This window comes from Macaca fascicularis, chromosome X (assembly GCF_037993035.2).
Source record: "Macaca fascicularis isolate 582-1 chromosome X, T2T-MFA8v1.1".
Classification (NCBI taxonomy): domain Eukaryota; kingdom Metazoa; phylum Chordata; class Mammalia; order Primates; family Cercopithecidae; genus Macaca; species Macaca fascicularis.
In genome coordinates, this window is record NC_088395.1 from 80,879,665 (window position 1) to 80,890,850 (window position 11,186).

At 43.4% G+C, this 11,186-nt stretch overlaps 1 pseudogene; it reads right to left on the reverse strand.

The window, feature by feature from the left end:
• Positions 1-3,241: 3,241 nt before the first annotated feature.
• Positions 3,242-10,755, reverse strand: LOC123570975 (small ribosomal subunit protein eS24-like; annotated as a pseudogene).
• Positions 10,756-11,186: the final 431 nt, after the last annotated feature.

The window sequence follows — 11,186 nt, forward strand, 5'->3', positions numbered from 1 at the left end:
TTTAATTTGCAACTCCCTAATGACATACGAAGTTGAACATGTTTTCATGTGCTTATTTACCATCTGTATATGTTCTTTGGTGAGATTTCTGTTGAGATCTTTTGTCCGTTCTAAAAATTGGGTTGTTGGCCGGGTGTGGGGGCTCAAGCCTGTAATCCCAGCACTTTGGGAGGCCGAGACGGGCGGATCACGAGGTCAGGAGATCAAGACCATCCTGGCTAACATGGTGAAACGCTGTCTCTACTAAAAAATACAAAAAACTAGCCGGGGCGTGGTGGCGGGCGCCTGTAATCTCAGCTGTTCAGGAGGCTGAGGCAGGAGAATAGTGTGAACCCGGGAGGCGGAGCTTGCAGTGAGCCAAGATCGCGCCACTGCACTCCAGCCTGGGCCACAGAGCGAGACTTTGTCTCAAAAAAACAAACAAACAAAAAAACCAAAAAAAATTAGGTTGTTTACTTATGGAGTTTTAAGCGCTGTCTGTATGTTTTAGTTAACAGTCTTTTATGAGATATGTCTTTTGCAGATATTTTCTTTGGCTTATCGTTTCTTTCTTTCTTTTTTTTTTTTTTGAGACGGAGTTTCACTCTGTCATCCAGGCTGGAGTGCAGTGGTGCGATCTCAGCTCACTGCAAGCTCCACCTCCCGGGTTCACACCATTCTCCTACTTCAGTCTCCCAGGTCACTGGGACTACAGGCGCCCACCACCGTGCCCGGCTAATTTTTTGTATTTTTAATAGAGACACCGTGGTCTCGATCTCTTGATCTGGTGATCTGTCCACCTCGGCATCCCAAAGTGCTGGGATTACAGGCGTGAGCCACTGCGCCCGGCTTGTTTCATACTTTAATGGTGTCTTTTGTGGAGTAATTTTTTTTTTTAAATTTTAATAACATTTAGCTTGTCAATGATTTCTTTTATGGATTATGCTTCTGGTATTGTATCTAGAAAGTAATTGCCATACCCAGTGATGTCTAGATTTTCTCAAATATTGGAGTTCTATTTACAGTTTTACATTTTACATTTAAGTCTGGCATCCATTTTGAATTAATATTTGTGAAGAGTGTAAAGTTTGTGTTAGATTCATTTTTTTGCATTTGGATATTCAGCTATTCCAACACTATTTGTTGCTCCGTTGTATTGCCTTTGCTTCTTTCTCAAAGATTAGTTGACTATATTTATGTTTCTATCTGGGGTCTTTATTCTGTTCCATTGATCCATGTATCCGTTCCTTCACCAGTTTCACACTGTCTGGATTACCGTAGCTTTTTATTAAGTCTTGAAGTCAAGCAGTGACTTTTTTTTTTTTTTTTTTTTTTTGAGACGGAGTCTCGCTGTGTCGCCCAGGCTGGAGTGCAGTGGCGTGATCTCGGCTCACTGCAAGCTCCGCCTCCCGGGTTTGCGCCATTCTCCTGTCTCAGCCTCCCGAGTAGCTGGGACTACAGGCGCCCGCCACCTTGCCCGGCTAGTTTTTAGTAGAGACGGGGTTTCACCGTGTTAGCCAGGATGGTCTCAATCTCCTGACCTCGTGATCCGCCCGTCTCAGCCTCCCAAAGTGCTGGGTTTACCGGCTTGAGCCACCGCGCCCGGCCTTTTTTTTGAGACTGAGTCTCGCTCTGTTGCGGAGGCTGTAGTGCAGTGGCATGGATCCTGGCTCACCGCAACTTCTGCCTTCCAGGTTCAGGCGATTCTCCTGCCTCAGCCTCGCAAGTAGCTGGGATTACAGGCATACACCACCACACCCAGCTAATTTTTGTATTTTTGGTAGAGACGGGCTTTTGCCATGTTGACCAGGCTGGCCTTGAACTCCTGACCTCAAGTGATCTGCCTGTCTTGGGCTCCCAAAGTGCTGGGATTACAGGCGTGAGCTACTGTGCCTGGCACAGTGACTTTATTATTTCCCCTTCAATATTGTGATGGGCATTTTGAGTCTTTTGGCTCTCCATATAAAATTCACAATCAGTTTGCTGATATCCACAAATATGCTAGGGAGTTTGGAATTGCATGAAATCTGTAGATGAAATTGGGAAGAAGTGACATCTTGACAATATTGTCTTTGTATCCACAAACATAGAATATCTCTCCATTTGTGTAATTCTTTTTTTTTCTTTCATTAGACTTTTGTAATTTTTTTTTCTTATAGATCTTGTATGTATTTTGGTAGATTTATACCTAAATATTTCATTATTGGGGCTGCTAGTGTATATGTTATTTTGTTTTTAATTCCAAATTCCACCTGTTCATTTTTGGTATATTGGGAAGCAATTTGCTACTGTATATTAACCTTGGGGTTTTTTTTTTTATTGTTTTGGAATGTCTACATAGATGATCATGTTATCTGTGAACAAAGACAGTGTGAATTCTTCCCTCCCAGTGTGTGTACCTTTTATTTCCTTTTTTTTTTTTTGTCCTATTTCATTAGCTAGGACTTCCAGTACAATGTTGGAAAGGAGTGGTGAGAGGAAACATGCTTGCCTTGTTCTTGATCTTAATGAAAAAGTGTTCAGTTTCTTACTTTTTTTTTTTTTTTTTTTTTGAGACGGAGTCTCGCTCTGTCACCCAGGCTGGAGTGCAGTGGCCGGATCTCAGCTCACTGCAAGCTCCGCCTCCCGGGTTCACGCCATTCTCCTGCCTCAGCCTCCGGAGTAGCTGGGACTACAGGCGCCCGCCACCTCGCCCGGCTAGTTTTTTTGTATTTTTTAGTAGAGACGGGGTTTCACCGGGTTAGCCAGGATGGTCTCGATCTCCTGACCTCGTGATCCGCCCGTCTCGGCCTCCCAAAGTGCTGGGATTACAGGCGTGAGCCACCGCGCCCGGCTCTTACTTTTTTTTTTTTTGAGATAGAGTCTCACTCTTGTCATTCAGGCTGGAGTGCAATGGCGTGATCTTGGCTCACTGCAACCTCCGCCTTCCAGGTTCAAGTGATTCTCTTGCCTCAGCCTCCCCAGTAGCTGGGATTACAGGTGCCTGCCACCACACCCAGCTGATTTTTAAATTTTTAGTGGAGACAGGGTTTCACTGTGTTGGCCAGGCTTGTCTCAAACTCCTGACCTCAGGTGATCCGCCCACCTCTGCCTCCCAAAGTGCTGGGATTACAGGTTTGAGCCACTGCGCCCAGCCAGTTTCTTACCTTTAAGTATGATGTTAGTTGTTAAGTTCTTCTTTTTTTTTTTTTTTTTTTAAGTTTTTAGTTTATTCATCTTCTTGTGAAAAATCCCCAGTGGCCACAGATAACATCATTGCAGCACCTTTACTCCTTCGGCTTTTTGCCAGCACCAACATTGGCCTTTGTGGTCCCCCTGACTTTCTTCATTCTGTTCTTGCGTTCCTTTCGTTGCTTTCTTCTCATACAGGCCATGTCTTGCAAGTCTATGTTTGGGTTCATTTTTCTTTGCATAATCCAGGGAATCATAAATCATGCTGAAGCCAGTTGTCTTGCCACCACCAAAATGAGTTCTGAATCCAGATGCAAAGATGACATCCAGTGTGATCTTGTACATTTTGGCTAGTTTTTCCCGAATTTCTGTCTTAGTCACTGTTGCCTTTCCAGAGTGAAGGACATCAATGACCATTTGTTTCCTCTGAAGTAGTCGGTTGGTCATGAACTTTCTAGCGCGGATAGTTACGGTGTCGTTCGTGAAGGTGGTCTATCTTCACACAGCCAGGGAGGAAAAGCAGTTGTTAAGTTCTTTAAGTTGAGGAAGTTCCCCTCTATTCCAAGTTTGCTGAGTTATTTTTACTATAAATGGGAGTTGGGTTTTATGAAATGCTTTTTCTCCATCCGTTTAAATGACCATGTGATTTTTCTTCTTTAGCCTGTTGATATTATGGATTACATTAGTAGATTTTCAAATGTTGAACCAGTCTTGTATACCTGATATAAACCCCACTTGTTCATAGTGTATATTATTTTCTCCTTCTCTGTGAGTTTTGGCACCTTGTTTCTTTCAAGGTATTGGTCTGTTTGGTCTATTTTACCTTTTTTTGTGGTTGCCCTAGAGCTTGCAACATATATTTACAAGTCCACTTTGAAGTAACGCTGTATTACTTCATTGATAGTGCAAGTACTTTTTAATAACAAAATAGTTCTAATCCTTCTTTTTTCTCCCTTGAGTGTTTGCTGTCATTCATTTCATATATACATAAGTATAATCATTGAATATATTATTAGTATTCTTATTTTGAACAAACTGTTAACTGATTGATTAAGAGTAAAATACTAAAAGTTTTTATTTTATCTTCACTTATTCTTTTTCTGATCAAGAAGAAATTCTTCTTCCTTTCTTTATGTAGACCTGAGTTTCTAAGCTATGTAGTTTTCCTTTTCCCTGAAGAACTTTTTTTAAAAAACGTTTCTGACAGGCTAGATCTACTGACAACAAATTCCTTCAGTTTTTGTTTGTCTGAGAAGGAGTGTTTCTCCTTTAGTTTTGAAGGATGATTTTGCAGGTACAGAATTCTAGGTTTTTTTTTCTCTCTCTCTCAAAACTCTTAAGTATTTCAGTCTTCTGGGCCGGGCGCGGTGGCTCAAGCCTGTAATCCCAGCACTTTGGGAGGCCGAGACGGGCGGATCACGAGGTCAGGAGATCGAGACCATCCTGGCTAACACGGTGAAACCCCGTCTCTACTAAAAAGTACAAAAAACTAGCCGGGCGAGGTGGCGGGCGCCTGTAGTCCCAGCTACTCGGGAGGCTGAGGCAGGAGAATGGCGTGAACCCGGGAGGCGGAGCTTGCAGTGAGCCCAGATCCAGCCACTCACTCCAGCCTGGGTGACAGAGCAAGACTCCATCTCAAAAAAAAAAAAAAGTATTTCAGTCTTCTTGCTTGCATGTTTTCTGAGAAGTCAGATGTAATCTTTTTTTTCTCCACTGGGTGGTTTCTTTGAAGATTCTTTTTTTCTGTATCTTTGATTTTCTGCAGGCTGAGTAGGATATGCCTAGGTGTAGTTTCGTTTGTTTGTTTTGGCATTTATTTCATTTGGTGTTCTCTCAGCTTCCTGAATTTGTGGTTTGGTGTCTGACATTAATTTGGGGGAAAATTCTCCATCATTATTGCTTCAAATACTACTTCTTTTCAATTTTTTCTCCTCTTTCTGTTATTCCAGTTACATGTATGTTACACCTTTTGTGGTTGTTGCATGGTTCTTCAATGTTCCGTTCTTTTGTTTTTGTTTTTATTTTTTTGAGACAGGGTCTCAGTCTGTCGCCCAGGCTGGAGTATAGTGGTGCGATTTCGGCTCACTGCAACCTCTGCCTCCCAGGTTCAAGCAATTCTCTGCCTCAGCCTCCCGAGTAGCTGGGATTACAGGCACCTGCCACCACACCCGGTTAATTTTTGTATTTTTAGTAGAGGCGGGGTTTCACCATCTTGGCCAGGCTGGTCTTGAACTCCTGACCTTGTGATCCACCTGCCAGGACCTCCCAAAGTGGTGGGATTACAGACTTGAGCCACTGCGCCCGGCTGGTTGTTGTTGTTGTTCTTCTTCTTCTTTTTAGTCTTATTTCTCTTTGATTTTTAGTTTTGAAAGTTTTTATTGGCCGGGCACGGTGGCTCAAGCCTGTAATCCCAGCACTTTGGGAGGCCGAGACGGGCGGATCACGAGGTCAGGAGATCGAGACCATCCTGGCTAACACGGTGAAACCCCGTCTCTACTAAAAATACAAAAAAAAAAAACTAGCCGGGCGAGGTGGCGGGCGCCTGTAGTCCCAGCTACTCGGGAGGCTGAGGCAGCAGAATGGCGTAAACCCAGGAGGCGGAGCTTGCAGTGAGCTGAGATCCGGCCACTGCACTCCAGCCTGGGTGACAGAGCGAGACTCCATCTCAAAAAAAAAAAAAAAAGAAAGTTTTTATTGACATATCCTCAAATTCAGAGGTTCTTTTCCTCAGCCGTGTGCAGTGTACAGAGTCTATCAAAGTCATTCTTCATTTCTGTTGTAGTGTTTTAGATCTTTAACATTTGTTTTTGATTCTTTCTGCATCTCTGCTTACATTACACATGTATTTTTGCATGTTGTCTACTTTTTTCCTTAGAGCCCTTAGTATCTTAATCAAATTGGAGTTACTTTAAATTCCCAGTGTGATCATTTCAGCACCTATGACATATCTGTCTGGTACTGATGCTTGCTATTTCTCTTCAAGCAATGTTTTTTACTTTTTAAAATGCCTTGTAAATTTTTTTTTTGGTAAGCCAGACATGATGTATTGAGTAAAAGGAACTTTGGTACTCAGGCCTTTAGTGATGTGGTGGTAAGATGTGTGGTAAGTGGAAATGTTCTGTATACCTGTGATTAATTCTTAGTCTTTTAGTGAGCCTATGCTCCTGGGCTGCAAACTTTGCAACTGTTTATCAGTCTCCTCTATTCCCCACTTACATGGGATATGATGGCTAGAGGGGGCTGAGTTGGGTAGTTCCTTTACCCCAAGAGAAAGGCTAGAGGGGCCGGTAATGGGTGTTTACCTTTCTCCAGGTCAGTTAGGCTCTCATTAAGTAGTTTATCTTGAGTGAAGGCTTTGATATGAACAGGATGCTGTTGTGTATTTCAGACTTGTTACTTTACGTGTATTTCAAAATGGTTGTATGTTCTTCCCCTGCTGGAAGTGAGACAGGAAAAGTTCCCTTGTTCCCCTTGCAGGGCACGCGATAGGGGTGTGGATTGCTTCTTCAGTGCCCACTGGCTCAAACCTCTAGGTGGAGCATGCAGCCGCGCAGGCTGCAGGGCTCTAACCCCACGGCAGTGTCTAGGATTGAATTTTTTTGTTTGTTTGCTTGTTTTTTGTTTTTTGAGATGGAGTCTCACTCTGTTGCCCAGGCTGGAGTGTAGTGGTGTGATCTCGGCTCATTGCAACCCCTGTCTCCTGGGTTCAGGCGATTCTCCTGCCTCATCCTCCTGAGTAGCTGGGATTACAGGCACATACCACCATGTGTGGCTAATTTTTGTATTTTTAGTTGGGATTACAGGCACATACCACCATGCCTGGCTAAGTTTTGTATTTTTAGTAGAGACAGGATTTCACCATGTTGGTCAGGCTGGCCTTGAATTCCTGACCTCGTGATCCGCCTGCCCCGGACTCCCAAAGTACTGGGGTTACAGGCATGAGCCACTGCACCAGCCCTCTAGGAGTGAATGTTTACAGCTGAAGCCCCAGGGGGCATGTGTTACAGCGTGCTCTTTTAGTTTAGCCTTCCGTAGGTGGCTTATGTTAGTCAGCTCAATTAAACCGCCTGCCTTATGGCAAGGACAGAGAGAACTTTCTGTATCCTGGATTTCTTGCCTTGGTGTACCAGAAGAATCAGATCACACGTGGGCTTGAATGCAAGGTTTTATTGAGTGGAAGTAGCTCTCAGCAAATGGGGATGCCAGAAGAGATACGGTTTTCCCCTGGCGTCAGGCTGCTTGGTTGCCCAGGCTCTCCTCCGACGGCCCAGGCCAAACTCCACATCATTCAACTCGTCAGTTGATGGCCTGCCAGTGTCTGTTGGTGTGCTTTTCCATTGGCATCCTCCCCTCGACGTCCTCTTGATGTCCAGCCGCTTGTGTCTTCTTCTGCTGATGTGTTCCTTTTAACATCCAGCTGCTTGTGTCTCTGCTTGCTAGGGTCTTGGGGTTTTTTTGTTGTTGTTGTTGTTTGTTTGTTTGCTTGTTTGAGATGGAGCCTTGCTCTGTCATCCAGGCTGGAGTGCAGTGGTGCGATCTCACCACAACCTCTACCTCCCGGGTTCAAGCGATTCTCCTGCCTCAGCCTCTTGAGTAGCTGGAATTACAGGCACCTGCCACTAGGCCTGGCTAATTTTTTTTTTTTTTTTTTTGGTATTTTTAGTAGAGTCAGGGTTTCACCATGTTGGCCAGGCTGGTCTTGAACTCCTGACCTCAGATGTTCCACCTGCCTTGGCCTCCCAAAGTGCTGGGATTACAGGCGTGAGTCATTGTGCCTGGCACATTACTTCTTTAAGTGTGGTTTTCTTTAGTTCTTTGAACATGTTTATATTAGCTTCCTTGATGTCTTTGCTGTGTTTGAGATCTGTGCTTTTGCGTTGGCAAGCCCCAACACAAAGGTAGTTTCAGTGATTTGCAAGGAGGACCCACAGGACTGGCTTGTAATTGTACTCATGGATATGAGTTATTCCTGTGAAAGGATACAAAGTAAAATTAGCAAAGATGCCTGCGGCTACAGTTCGTTAGAGCCAGGTGCAAGCCTCCAAGTGTTCTCTTCCAAGTGTGGTCACACAGGACATACCTCATTTCTCCAGGAATGCATTTTGAGAACACATATGAAGTGTTGTCTACTAGGGAAACTCATTAGAGGCTCAGTGACCATAGCTTTTATTGGGGGCTGGTCATGCAGGCACCCTTTGCCTAGCACATAGCAAAATTCCATACTTGCAGAAGGAAAGCAGGTGTTCAGCACAAACCGCATTGTTTATATAGTTTAGCCACAGTGAGCCATTCTTACCAGGAAATAGTGGCAACTCTCTTGAAATCCAGGTTTTCAGATACCAGCCAAGGGTCATCCTTGAAGGCAGGCCTTTTTAAGTCTAGGCCTCAAATGTAAATTCTACACCGCCTTCTCAAGGCATTTTTCTGTTACTTGCTTTTTGGTTTCTTATATGAATCTCACATTTTTTTTTTCTTAATATCTCATACTTTTTGCTGAAACCTACAAATTTTAGATAATATATTGCAGTGATTCTGGATACTTGCTACCCCCTCCTCTACTGTGGGGCTCGTTGGTATTGTTTACTTCTTTGTTATTTGCCAGAACTTATAGTGGGGTTTTTTGTTTGTTTGTTTGTTTTTGTTTTTTTTGAGATGGAGTTTTTGCCCTGTTGCTCAGGCTGGAGTGCAATGGCATGATCTCAGCTCACTGCAACCTCCGCCTCCTGGGTTCAAGCGATTCTCTGCCTCAGCCTCCCGAGTAGCTGGGATTAGAGGTGCCCACCACCACACCTGGCTAATTTTTGTATTTTTAGTAGAGATGAGGTTTCACCATGTTGGCCAGGCTGGTCTCAAACTCTTGACCTCAGGTGATCCACCGGCCTCAGTCTCCCAAAGTGCTAGGATTACATGCGTGAGCCACCGCGCCTGGCTGTGACGTGTTTTTTAACCTACGGTGTGCATCCTTTGGTGTCCCTCTTTAGTGGGACAGCTTTGGGCATAAGCTGGAATGACTGGTTTTAGCAGGGCAGTCTTTCCCAGTGTCTTTTTCTAATTTCTCTGTTAAACTGTCAGCCTCTGTTACCTCACCTAATCATTAGTTTGCACTAATTTCAGACTGATTACTCTATGGGTTTTGACCATGTCCCGGGGCATAAATTGCCTAACTATGTGATCCAAATTTTGGCCCTTTTGTAGAGATAGTATTTGAGCCCAACCTTTGAGGTTGGCTCAGATCCCAGGTAGGCTCTTGTTTGTCTTTTTCCCTGGTTTTCTCTGGCTGTCTTCTAGCTGGTGTTTCTTTAGCTTGTTGCTCTCAAGTAGTAACTAATCTTCTCTTAATAGCTTACCACCCAAATCTCTATTGTTATTGGGAACATCCTTAGGCTTTTTTTTTCCCCCACTGTGTTCCAAATTAAGTCATTTATTTTGGGGATACCTTCAGAACTCTGTTATTATAGCCTGCCTTTCCCCTTGGGCAAAACCTCTGCATTGCTGCTCTGGAGCTGAGGGCAAGGAAACTGTCTCAGTTTTCCCTGTGATACAAGCAAGGGAAGATGGCCTCTTGTTTTCCTAAATGTCACCCTAAGGTTAAGTCTTCCCTTTGTGCTATGTCTCAGAGAATGTCTGTTTCCACATTATTGTTTGTTTCTCAGTAGTGGTCCTCTTGGTGTTGCTATATGACATTTTTATCCTGGTCACTAGAGAATGTCTGTTTCCACATTACTGTTTCTTTCTCAGTAGTGGTCCTCTTGGTGTTGCTATATGACATTTTTATCCTGGTCACTGGTTGACAGGAGTGTACCCCGTTGTTTTATTAAGGCTTAGTTTTACGCACCAGTGTCCTTGGGTCTCGTGGTTGTGTTATACTCAGTACTCCTGCCTCCTCCTGCTGTAATTTTGGACCCATTGTGTATTTCTGCTCTTTCTTCATAGCTAATTCCCCCCACCCCCCCGCCCCGTTTGATTCTCCCAGGGTCAGAGTTTTTACAACTGCCCTTTTGGCCAGTGTTTGTTGCCCTTCCTCCCACTGAGTAAGGATTTTGTTTTGTAGATGGAGTAGGATCTGAATAGATTTCTTTGACCCTCCCAAAACAGATTTTGTTCCCCTCCCCAGGTGTGTACCTTGAGGGTAATTTCTCAAGATTGTCATCAGTCTTTCATGTGATCTCTTGAATGGGTTAGTGGAGAAAATATCTGAATAGTTTGCAGACCTCTCAATTTTGTGCTGCCCCACCCTGGGCTTCACACTCACTTGCCAGTTAACACTTTCCCTTCGCCAATTGACCAGCCATTTTGGTTGATCTCTTACTGATGTCTAGTTGCATCTACTTTCACAGGTAAGCCAAGGCGTGTGTCTCATCATTCCTTTGGGGCACCTCAACTTAGATTTTGGGTGGTTGGCCCCAGTAAGACTCCTGTCTCTGGGGGATTCAAGGAAAGTTGTGAACTTCTTTCCTATCCTCCTACCCTCTTTATTTGTAAGGGTGAAAGTGATGCTCTTTCTAGCTCTCTACCTACCAGAACCAGATGATGTTTTTTAGTCTAGTCTGGCACTGTCTTTCACTTAGTGTGAAGCCCTGTTATATTTACTGTGATTTTCGTCATATCGTTGGATTTATATCTCTAATTTTTAAAAAATGATTTGGTTTGGAATGGTTTTTTCATAATGCAATCGAAAGTATCATAGTCCCCATGGTTTCTTAGTCTTTTCCTGTTTCTCATGACCTTGACAGATTTAGAAAGTGTACTGGTTAGGTATTTGGTAGAATATTTCTCAATTTGGATTTGTCTGATATAGTCTCATGATTAAACTGATATTATGGATTTTGGGGAAGAATACCACACAGACGTACCCTTCTCATAGCTTCATATCAGGATATATATATATATATGTATATATATGTGTGTGTATATATGTATATGTATGTGTGTATATATGTATATATGTGTATATTTGTATATATTTGTGCATACATATGTATAAATATGTATGTGTATATATACGTGTGTGTGTGTGTGTGTGTATATATATATGT